This window comes from Cololabis saira, chromosome 19 (genome assembly GCF_033807715.1).
Source record: "Cololabis saira isolate AMF1-May2022 chromosome 19, fColSai1.1, whole genome shotgun sequence".
NCBI classification, from domain to species: Eukaryota; Metazoa; Chordata; class Actinopteri; order Beloniformes; family Belonidae; genus Cololabis; species Cololabis saira.
The window spans coordinates 39,346,515-39,358,859 of NC_084605.1; the positions used below are offsets into that span (position 1 = coordinate 39,346,515).

At 44.9% G+C, this 12,345-nt stretch overlaps 1 protein-coding gene and 1 pseudogene across 1 annotated transcript in view; one reads left to right on the forward strand and one right to left on the reverse strand.

Annotated features, from left to right (window-relative positions):
- sdk2b (sidekick cell adhesion molecule 2b) overlaps nucleotides 1-12,345 on the forward strand; it is a 457,224-nt gene that overhangs the window by 194,409 nt on the left and 250,470 nt on the right. The gene's annotated exons all lie outside the window — the stretch shown is intronic.
- On the reverse strand, nucleotides 1,288-3,069 carry LOC133419049 (tubulin alpha-1C chain-like; annotated as a pseudogene).

Consider the following 12,345-nt stretch of genomic DNA (forward strand, 5'->3'; position numbering starts at 1 on the left):
CAAATGCTCGTGCGTTACCGACGTGAGCAAGGTCTGCTTTGCAAACCTTGCAAGTAGGGGTGTAACGGTACACAAAAATCTCGGTTAGGTACGTACCTCGGTTTGGAGGTCACGGTTCGGTTCATTTTCGGTACAGTAAGAAAACAAAATGCAAAATATAAACGTGCTAGTTGTTTATTACACACACACAAAATAACATTGGCTCAGACTTAAAAAAAATATCTCCCTGATGTGCAAAATTGAACAGTTGCAACACTGAACAGTTTAAAGTTGTTGCTCAGATTAAATAACATTTATAAGGCTCAGACTTATAAACAACTAAATCTTAAAAACAAATCTTTTCTACATCAAATGTGCAAAATTGAACAAATGCAACACTGAACAGTTTAAAGTTGTTGCTCAGATTAAATAACATTTATAACCCTGCGTTCACACTGAAAGCGTCAGTGCCTGCAGCGGGGTGGGGGTGGGCAGGGTTTCAAGCTGCGCTGCAGAACTGAAGGGAACAGTGGGAACAGCCTACACATATAGCGTACACATCTTAATTTTCCTATTTCACCATAGATCACACTTTGGGACGCCTTCTTTATATTTTAGCGTTATTTTCGCGTAGATAAGAGTGAGTTTGATGCTCCTTAACAAGTTTGGTCCGCGGATCAACATCAACCCAGCGAGCCTTTGCTCCCAGTGGCTGATTTATGGTTCCGCGTCACACAAATGCAGAGCCGTCTACGCCTACGCCGTCGATTTAACGCGGAACCATAATTCAGGCGAAGCTGCAGTCTCTCTGCGCTGATACTGACACACCGGGTCGGAGCGGATTTGGTCGGCTACAACTGTTGCTTGTTGTTTCTCGGTGTGAGCGCAACTGCCTACGTGCAGCTGCAGCAGCGCTCTGCTCGACAACATGCGGCCCTCTACTTAATATGTCCGTGTGGAAACTCGTTCGGTACGCCTCCGTTCCGAACCGAACACGCTATACCGAACGGTTCAATACAAATACATGTACCGTTACACCCCTACTTGCAAGTAATCTTTTTATTCACCGTATCCAGGCTAAAATGCTCCCAAACTTTTGAAGTTTTGTTACATGCAGCTGCTGTACAGGACGCTGTCATTTTTGTTTAACTGCTACCCGCACGGCTGAGACGCAGAGACTGTATTGAAGTGAGACGCCTCACTCCATTGGAAAAACACGTCTGGCACCAATTGTCTTTTTTTTTTTAAGCCAATAAACACTTTATTCTGCAATTCAAGATTCAAGTCACCTATACAGGGAATGCCTGCTCAATACTCTTCTTCTCCATCATCATCAGCATCCCCCCCCCCCTCTGGTCATCCCGCTGCTGCTTCCACATGACTGTTGTGTGCTGCTGACGCCCCCCCCCCCCCCACCTCTGGTCATCCCGCTGCTGCTTCCACCTGCCTGCTGTGTGCTGTCGACGTCCCTGACTCCCCCAGTCTGGCCTTCGGCAGGAGGGTCCCCCCTTATGAGCCTGGTCCTGCTCAAGGTTTCTTCCCTCCTAAAGGGGAGTTTTTCCTTGCCACTGTTTGGCTTAAGGCTTTTCTCCCACTAAGGGAGTTTTTACCTGCCATTGTTTATATAATAATTGCTCGGGGGTTTATGTTTATGTTTATGTTTATGTTCATGTTCTGGATCTCTGGAAAGCGTCTAGAGACAACATCTGTTGTATTAGACGCTATATAAATAAAATTGAATTGAATTGAATTGAATCATCATCCTCCTCACACAAGCTATCAGTTCCAACCTCCTCATAATCCCTCTCCAGAGCTGCCATGTCCTCCCGGGCCTCGGAGAACTCTCCCTCCTCCATCCCCTCACCGACATGCCAGTGAAAAAAGGCACGCTTGGCGTACATCAGGTCAAACTTGTGGTCGAGCCGAGCCCAGACCTCTGCAATAGCGCTGGTGTTGCATGCACACAGCCCTCTGCACCTTGGCCAGGTCTCCCCCAGGAACTACGGTGGGGGGCTGGTAGTTGATGCCCACCTTGAAGCCGGTGGGGCACCAGTCCACAAACTGGATGGGCCGCTTGGTTTTGATGGTGGCGATGGCAGCGTTGACATCTTTGAGCACCACATCACCACAGAATAGCAGGCAGCAAGCCATGTGCTTGCCGTGGCAAGGGTCACATTTCACCATCTGGTTGGCCGGCTCGAAGCAGGCGTTGGTGATCTCAGCTACGGTCAGCTGCTTGTGGTAAGCCTTCTCAGCAGAGATGACGGGGGCGTAGGTGGCCAGAGGGAAGTGGATACAGGGATACGGCACCAGGTTGGTCTGGAACTCCGTCAGATCCACGTTGAGGGCGCCGGCGAAGCGGAGGGAGGCGGTGATGGAGGACAAGATCTGACTGATCAGCCTGTTTAGGTTGGTGTAGGTGGGACGCTCCATGTCCAGGTTCCTGCGGCAGATGTCGTAGATGGCCTCGTTGTCCACCATGAAGGCACAGTCGGAGTGCTCCAGGGTGGTGTGGGTGGTCAGGATGGAGTTGTACGGCTCCACCACAGCAGTGGACACCTGGGGGGCCGGGTAGATGGAGAACTCCACCTTGGACTTCTTGCCGTAGTCCTCGGACAGACGCTCCATCAGCAGGGAGGTGAACCCAGACCCAGTGCCTCCACCGAAGCTGTGGAACACCAGGAAGCCCTGAAGACCGGTGCACCCGTCACCCAGTTTACGAATCCAGTCCAGAACCAGGTCAATGATCTCTTTAACAATGGTGTAGTGTCCACAGGCGTAGTTGTTGGCAGCATCCTCCTTGCCGGTGATCATCTGCTCCGGGTGGAACAGCTGGCGGTAAGTCCCAGTACGCACCTCATCGACGACGGTGGGCTCCAGGTCCACAAACACAGCTCTGGGAACGTGCTTTCCAGCTTCAGTCTCACTGAAGAAGGTGTTGAAGGCGTCGTCTCCTCCAACACCAACGCTCTTGCCACCGGCCGTGTGTCCATCAGGCTGGATTCCATGTTCCAGACAGTACAGCTCCCAGCAGGTATTTCCCATCTGGACACCAGCCTGACCAACGTGGATGGAGAGACACTTGCGCATCGTTCCGAAAACCTTCAACTCTAAGAAAATGGAGAACAATAAGTTTGCTTCCAAAACGTTTGAGTCCTGAAAGCAAAACGTCTGGCGACAATTGTCGACAATGGAATTCATTGTCGACAACTTTGATTATCGATTTTTGTCGACAACGTCAACGAATCGTTGCAGCCCTAATCACTATTCTAAAATCATTTTTATTAACCACTTTAAACCGCAATCCCCTTCCATAACAAAAGTATGACTTTGTAGTAGAGTAGCCCAGGTGCTGAACTGTCCTACCTGGAGTCCAGATTTTTCACCAGTTGAAAACATTTTGTGCGTTATGAAGGAAAAGACCTCACAAAGACGAGTCAGGTCTGTGGAATAAGACAGGGAGGACATTTTTCTTCACGTCCAAGATGTATATGGACGGCTGTGAAGAGAGGAGGGGATCCAACGTTGCCCCTTTTTCAACTCTTTTGAAGCATGTTGCTGCCATCACATTCAAAATTGCTATTTTTTCCTTCAATTTAAACATTAGATATGTGTTTTTTATCCAGTTAGGATTCAAATATGGGTTAATATGGGTCAGATCATTGCATTCAGTTTTATACAGTTCTTTTTATACAGTTCTCTTTGTTTTGTTTTGGTATTAGGATTGTACTCATATAGTGTTATTTACGTACGTACTTTTTCATTTCTGTGCCATTTTTAAATCCAGGGCCGAGTCACACCATCTGTTGTTAGTTTTTAATATATATATTTCCTGGCTCTGATTAAATGTGCGAGTGTGCGACGTTTTTCCTGACTCCTTTGACATGTAATAACTTCCTTCCTGCTAAAATGAGCACACCTCCATTATCAGGTGGATGCCAACAGTTGTGCCGAAATTACTTTCAGGCTAAACTGGAATATTTCAAACAATGTAGTGAAACCCCAATCCCCAGCTTGAAATAACCGATGACGTTCACATGCACACACAGACAGAAAACCGGCAGATGTTCAGTTGCTCCCTTGAGAACAACAGACGGGACATTAATATTTCTTCCATAAGGGAATGTCAAGTTCCCTCGCCACTTTTAATTGGCAGCTGTCCATTTCCAAGCCTCCATGGTTAAGCGCCAAGCGTTTGCGCTCCGTCCTTAAAGTGTATTATTAAACATTTCAGTAAAAAAAAAGCCTTTTTTCATCACTGTGTTGAATGCTTCTTCCTGCTCTGCCTTGGCTTTTTAGTTACATGTCTTCCGCCAGATAGACTAGACTTTCCAGAAGCTATGGCTTATGAAAGAAGCCTTTAGTCAGGCTGTCGGTGTACCGAGCCATGCCTGCCAGACAGGAGCCTTTGATTTCCACTTTATCACTTGGGAATACCTACAATGTGTGGATTTGTGTCTCTCGTGAGACTGCCATTTCATTTCTTCCTTCAACCATCATATAGAGTCAAGTTTATTTCCTTCCCTTAGGCAGAGTAAATCTCGTCCAGTGCCAAGCAGACTCACCATGGAACAGCGCTATAAAATGAGGCTTAATCGTCACCCTGCCTTTGTGGTTTTACCTTCAAGGAACTATTTCGATACAGCCAGTCATCATCAGGCGCTACAGCCATGACCAATAGCAGCTCTGCAATGTCATCGAAGAGCAATAGAAGTCTGAGAGGACATTTACCCTTTCAAGGCACATTTCCCGTCCACCCAAATCACAGTCCATAAATGGGAGCTGTAACCACATCGGCCCTTTTATGGACAAATCCTTTAGTGTGAGAAATGTAGTCATATTTATTCATGTAATCTAATCTTTCACTCCTTAATGGTGGGCCAAATAGAGAAGTTCCCCTTGTTTTGCACTGCTACAGGAGATTTGCATTTTATAAAACGTTATATCAGAAATAACTTGATTACTGTATATACATCAGCCAAACACATGGGTTGCCACTTACTGGTAGGGGGCAAATATTCAAGGTGACAACTCCTACTACTACTGTCATTTAGCAGACGCTTTTATCCAAAGTGACTTACATCTGAGAGAACACAAGCTCAAAATCAAGTAGGTGTTACTGTTCTTAGGATTCTTTGACTCATTTGTGCAGAACAACCACACTCACACACTTATAGGTCATAATGAGCTATTATATTGTTCAATGATGACGGGCTTTTTCCATTAAATTATATACCATTAATCTTAAAATGTTTCCACTTCTGTGGACTCAGTTTTTGTAGTTAGCAGCCAGAGGGGCATTAAAGGTGGGGTTAGCAATCCTGGTCTGTTGATATTTGAGTATAGAGATCTCCCTCCTCCCTCCCTGCTGTACTTCCTGTACATCAGCGTGAACCCCCCCCCCCCTCCTCAGCGATTGCTTGGATGAGTGTTTGTTGTGATTTGGGGGGTAGGCTGCACCCCATCTGCTACAGTAGTTCCAGCAAGGAAGCCGGGGCTGTGTAGGAAGACCCATGAAGATATTTGTCTTTCCCTTTGTCTTACTGTGTTTTTATGAGGGGGCGAGCCAGCTGATGCTGAGGAGTGTTTAAAGTCTGATAGAATTGGTTATGTTACCTTTAGCAGAGGTTTCCTTCACTGCTGCCTCTATACTCCTCAACACTCGATGCTGCTATTTTTAGACCTGCTTACGTTGTCTTTCCTTTTCTTTAATTTAATTTAAAGTATCCATTAACATGAGTCTCCACACACCCGTGAATATAATTTCACATTAAAGGGGCAAGAAGGTCCTGGGTTCAATTCCCGCCGGGGATGCTGTCGGCGCTGCTCCCCTGGGTGGGGTTGGCGAAAGGATCTTTCTGTGTGGAGTTTGCATGTTCTCCCCGTGTTCCCTTGGTAGCAATGTGAGCTACCCTCACAAAAACATGCAACAGTCCTGGGCTATACTGCCCCCTCTGGTAAAAATGGGAAAAAAAATCGGGATAAAAATATATTAAAAAAAAAAAGAATATAATTTCACATTAACTGAGGACCCTTTTTTCTTACATTTCCCATTCAATAAGACTAAAGGTGAAAAAAAAAGCAAATATAATGTTTTCATCTCATCTCTATATTCGCTAACTATAACCCCTTGTTTCAGTTCTAGCCGTTCAGTCTAATGATGTCTTCAAGAAGCCAGCGTATGAGTTGCACCTGAATGCTGGTCTTAATTACACCATTAAAGGACTCTGTGTTCCTGCGGTTTCATCTCTCCCAGCAACCTTCACAACATTAATTGAAACTCCCCCACCTTCACAAGAGGGAACATCTCAATTAACCTCTCCCAGTGGCTATAACTGGTCAATTAGACTCGCCCCCCTCTGTTTTGCCTGTCAGCAAACACGGTCGCACTTCACACGGCGTGCATCTCCAGGCCTCACTCCTGAAGTCATGTGTTTAATCTCAGGTTGTAGGTTACCCAATGATGTCTGCCTTTTTTCCTTTGGTGTATGTTTTTCCCTGCATCGGTGTGAGGTTTTCTATTGTAGAGGTGTTTCATTTTTTCACCCTGAGCAAATGTGAGTCTATTCATCCGAATTGCCAAATAAACTTCTGCTCTTATTAAAGCAGCTTTCATTTCTCATACAGCAAGACACTCATCCCGATTCTGACATTGCGTGCTTGTCGATTTCAATTCCCTTTTGCCTCCCTCCCTCCTTCCCTTTTCCCTCCCCAGCCCACTTATGCAGCAAAGTTGGATTTGCCTGCAGTTTCTCATGTTGAATGAGACCAATTGTCCTTCAGGCAGAGATTGAGGGAGAAACAGAATGAGAAGGAAAAGAGAGACCATCAGGGAAGCTAAAAAATAGACAATGAAATGACTAAAGCTTTGAGAGCAAGCAGGAAAGTGCAAATAGACATGAGTCAGTCTTCTGTCCTATCAGACTGTTCCAATTTTAGACAATGGAAAAGCGAAGAAGTTAATAAAAAGAAACCACATGAGTGACATCAAGTGTTCTCTTCCAGTTATCTCGTTCTTTTTCCGGCCGTCTCTTTCCTTGTCCTCTGTTCTTTGTTCTACGGTTCGTCGTGTTTTGCCTTCTGTCCATCAAGCAAGATTAACTCGCTATCAGTAGAGAGCTGTTATATTTGTCCCTCATGGCTGCACAAGCAGGACAGACACACTTACATAGATGTACATGCAGCAGACACACACACACACACACACACACACACACACACACACACACACACTGGCTGCTCGCCAGAGTCCTGAACCAGAAGCGCCACCCCATCTAAGGGTGTTCCACAGATAACTCAGCACCTGCAAGTAGTTGCTCTGGCTAGATAATGATGACTGGAAAGTGTGTGAGTAAGTGTGTGTGGGTATGTGTGTTAAAACCAGTATAACTAAAGGAAAACAGAAGTGCCAAGGACAGATAAAACAGGCAAGAACGAACATTTCAACCTACAAACTGCCCCACAGGGTTGTAAGTATTAACTTGTTTTTACACTCCTTGCACTTGAAGGAGCAGTTGCAGTTTACAGTGTTGTCTCACATATATATCTCTTAAGTTAAAGAGCTCATTATCGTGCTTGTGTTAATTACTTTATGCCCACTAGACAATATTTATATCCTTCAATGTTCCACAGCCTGATTGTTTGGAAGTGTTGCAGTCTGGTGCAAATCTATGTTTAGATTGTGATAACTACTTGGCAGACTCTGCAAATACATTTTATGGTGATGTCAAGAGTAAAAGAGTAAAAGTATGGATGCCAACGCATGCAGCTCTTTGAATGCCCACTCGATACTGGAAGCACAAAATTCAACTTTTGTTTACTGATTTCAACACTTGAGATATTTGAAGTTTCAATTTTTATGCAACTTTTTATCGACTGATGTGAGACTTATGAGATACTCTATTAATGGTAGAATAATCATACAAGTCTCGACCTTGCACATTATCGGTGGGTTTGTGTGAATGGGGGTTGGAGGTAAAACTTAGGAGGCTGGAATGGTAACAGGGCGTACCGAGTCCTCAGCCCTTTCAACCGTTGGAGCTCCATTTAGCGTTGGGCCCAATAGGATCCACTAACTTGGTAAACTACACCTCCATTTAACTTGTTGGTGGTCCTGCATGACTTCCATTGTTCGTCAACCTTTAATAAGTTAAAAAGAAGAAGATGACAATGCAGAAGAAAAAGAAATCAGACCTACGAGGTCAACATTGAAGGAGCCGAGACGGTTGCTGCTTTCCCGTTACCTGTCTGTGTGGACTGCATTATTGGTGATGAACGAGAAGATGTCCCCGGCTCACAAAAACCCACCTTATATGACTGCAATGGGTACACTTTGGAATCAAAGTTGTGAAATAATACTTTGGATACCAGTGGATGATGTTACATAGTCCATCATTCACTACGTCAAAGACTGTAGGAAGTTAAAGAGCAGACTTTCCCGTGGTCAAGAGTCGCATTCGTTGAAGGCTCTGGAGCTGATTGTGCAGAGAAGGATATTGCATATGGTTTTCGACATAATAGACAACACAGCGATGAAACAATGGCGTGTTTTTCAGGGTTCAGTGCTAGGGCCAATCTTGTTCAGTTTATACATGCAGCCGTTGGGAAGTATAATCCAGAATCACGGCATACACTTTCATTGTTATGCTGATGATACGCAGCTCTATTTGTCTATGAAGCCAGGTGAAACAGAACCGTTAGTTAAACTTCAGGCATGTCTTAGGGACATCAAGGACTGGATGTCCAGAAATTTCCTGCTTCTAAATTCAGATAAAACAGAGGTTATCATTCTTGGTCCAGAGCATCTTAGGAAGGGATTAGATGGTGTTGCGATGGCTTCCAGTGCAACTGTGAGAAATCTTGGTGTTATTTTCGATCAGGATTTGTCGTTTAAACCATATGTCAATCAGGTTTGTAAAATAGCCTTTTTCCATCTCCGTAATATTGCAAAGATTAGGAAAATCCTCTCACAGAGTGATGCAGAAAAACTAGTTCATGCGTTTGTATCTTCTAGACTAGATTACTGTAATGTGTTGTTAGCAGGATGTCCAAGTAATTTGCTGAATAGGCTCCAGCTGATCCAAAATGCAGCAGCACGAGTACTGACAGGAATTAGCAGGAGAGACCACGTCTCTCCAGTATTAGCGTCGCTCCATTGGTTACCCGTAAAATTCAGAATCCAATTTAAAATTTTATTACTTGCGTATAAAGCCCAAAACGGCTTAGCTCCGCATTATTTGCAAGACCTGATAGTGCCTTATGTTCCTGTCAGAGCTCTCCGTTCTCAGAGTGCAGGTTTACTTGTAGTTCCTAGAGTATCTAAATGTAGATTTGGAGGGCGGGCGTTCTGCTATCAGGCGCCACTACTATGGAACCAACTTCCAATCTGGGTTAAGGGGGCTGACACCACCTCCACCTTTAAAACTAAACTTAAAACATTTCTGTTTAGTAAAGCCTATAGTTAGTGTTTAGTAAACCTCTAGCTGGTGTTGGTAAATCTCTAGGTAGTGTAAACTTTAGTGTGTCAGAGTCGCTCCTGTGGTTTCTTGTGCTGGCCCCCCCCTTCTCCTCCCTTTTCTCTCTTTTGTCCATGTTGCAGCATCCTTTGCCGGACACCGGAACCTGCAGGTGGTCGTGGGTGGCTTGTAGCTTGCATTACGGAGCACAAGTCTTTCCCCGACCCTGCACCCCAACCTGGGACTTGCTGATTGGGCCGGAGCTTCGGGAGCTGCGTGCTGGCCTGCGGTCCCCACCCCTGGTCATCCCGTTGCTGCCCCCCCCTTCTCCTCCCTTTTCTCTCTTTTGTCCTGCAGGTGGCCATGGGTGGCTTGTAGCTTGCATTACGGAGCACAAGTCTTTTCCTGACCCTGCACCCCAACCTGGGACTTGCTGATTGGGCCGGAGCTTCGGGAGCTGTGTGCTGGCCTGCGGTCCCCACCCCCGGTCATCCCGTTGCTGCTTCCACCTGCCTGCTGTGCTGTTGCCGTCCCTGACCCACCAGTCTGGCCCTCGGCAGGAGGGTCCCCCCTGATGAGCCTGGTCCTGCTCAAGGTTTCTTCCCTCCTAAAGGGGAGTTTTTCCTTGCCACTGTTTGGCTTAAGGTTTTTCTCCCACTAGGGGAGTTTTTACCTGCCATTGTTTATGTAATAACTGCTCGGGGGTCATGTTCTGGGTATGGGTCTCTGTAAAGCGTCTAGAGACAACTCTGTTGTATTAGACGCTATATAAATAAAAATTGAATTGAATTGAATTTTTGCTCAGAAACTGTATACCAACTACAGGTCATCATTTGCTGCCAACATCCATCATTTTAATAAGTGCGACTATAAAGTTGCTCTAACGCTGTCTGACGGACTGAATACTTTTTTCATAGAAAGTTCCTTAAAAACACTGAAAAACATTAATACAAATGAAAAGTAACATCCACAGATTAACATTGTCAATGTTAATCTGCTAATCGGTGTGATTGAAGTAGTTTGACGTTCATTAACAGAAACTGTTTACCTATCCAATGGATAGTGAATAATAAAGTTAAGATTATGGGTTTTTTTTCCCCCTCCAGGTTATTGGAGGGGGAAACCCCCCCAGAGGGGGTAATATGATCTGATATTTGCTTGGCAACTCCTTGATAGTGCAGGGAGAGAAAGAAAGAGCCATCAGGGAGAGTTATGTGAACGTGCCTCCTCTGCAGTGGATGTGGGCCGGCTATCTGGAGGACATCTCTGTGATCTATGAAGGAGACGGTTCGACCCGGGAAAGCCAATTTTCAACCATTTCCCACAATGCAGAGCTCCGAGACAAATGTAACTGCAGGGTGATGTTCATAAGAGGAGCTGGATAACTTATTTTTTTGTAATCTGAAGAGGCCGGTGATTATCTGGTTAAGCTGTGACTCGCTGAGACAGTCAGGGGTTAGGGGGTGTAATGAAGGACAAGTACGAATAGAATCATGACAAGACAAAGATAAATGCAGAGAGTAAATAATGTCTACTGATGTTCAAGATTCTGTTCAGTGAGAATCCGGTGAAGCAGCTTTGAAAAACTAAAACCATCAGACTGAATACAACATATTTCCTGCAGCCGAGGAGCAATATTTCCTGTTAGAGTGTGGAAGCTCTCACATGATGGGTTGTTTTACAACTTGTTGGCCCGGAATACCGCTTCTGGCTCTTTGAATATCAATGTCTTTGATTTGATGGTTTGCATACGACACCTGAGAATAAAATGCAGCCCTTCTTCACGGTTCCTCTCTGTATTTATTGAGATCCCAGCACCGCCGCGGCTGCGGTGACGAATCCAAGTGATAACAATGATGTACAACCATTCATTTCTGCAACAACTGTGTTTGTGAAAGCGATGAAAGCAAAGTGTGGTGATCACACAACGCATGATATCATCAAGACTGACTTTAGACAGTCATGTGGTTTGACTTTGGACAGTTTCAGTGCCAAATCTACACTTCACTGAAGCCATTTTAGTAATTTCCCTTGGCTTCTAATTGCTGCCCATGAACCACAGATGTGGAAATATTACTGATGCTTAAAACTTCAAATGAAAGAATGAAGTCAGGCTGAACATTGTTTTGATTTTTCCTCTTGCAATGTTTCAAATTCATGGGGTTTCTCATCTCAAAAAAACTCTGACATCACAACTTAGGTCTCTTCGTGCTGCAGAAACTTGAAAATATTCCAAAGAGGGTACTGTGACCTCACAGACCCAGACCTGTGAGGTCACAGTCAGTCACCCAGCTTCCCCATCCTTAAGTGCCCAGTAGAGAGTCAAGGTGCAGTCAAGTTAATTGTCTGACCACCCCCTAAAAATGGGCTACAATGAACAGCGCTGTAAAGAAATGAGCCATTTAATTGAGGTCAGATGTTTTTTTGGGGAAAGAAAACATGTTGCAGACATTCTGTTAATGTCTCAAAAGAGAAAAAGGTTTCAGCTTCTGTCAAAGAACAAATGTTTGATTCTGAGTTTGAATCTTTTTTTTGTTCCTTTTTCTCTCCCTCTTCATCCTGTTGGCTGCCATCGATCAACTCAAACAGGTAATACAACTTTTTTTTCCTTTGATTTCTTTAGCAAAAGCCTTACTATTTAATGCTTGTTTCAGTCTGTTTTCCTAGTCGCAGTAACAGATTCTCCCTGAAACCTCAGGCCACCCACTCAAACAAAACTACACACAGGCAATTACATTGTATTATTAAAGGCACGCAGTATAATTAATATTTCCCTTTTAAAGCTGTGGCCAGCAGTTTTACTGCTTGTGGGTCTGTGCTGTTTCCTGCCTCGGTTTCATCTCCTTCTCTCACCTCTCTCTTCCCACGGAGGTGCCGGCCCAGCCCTCCGTCAAACTCTCTCCAACCCTGT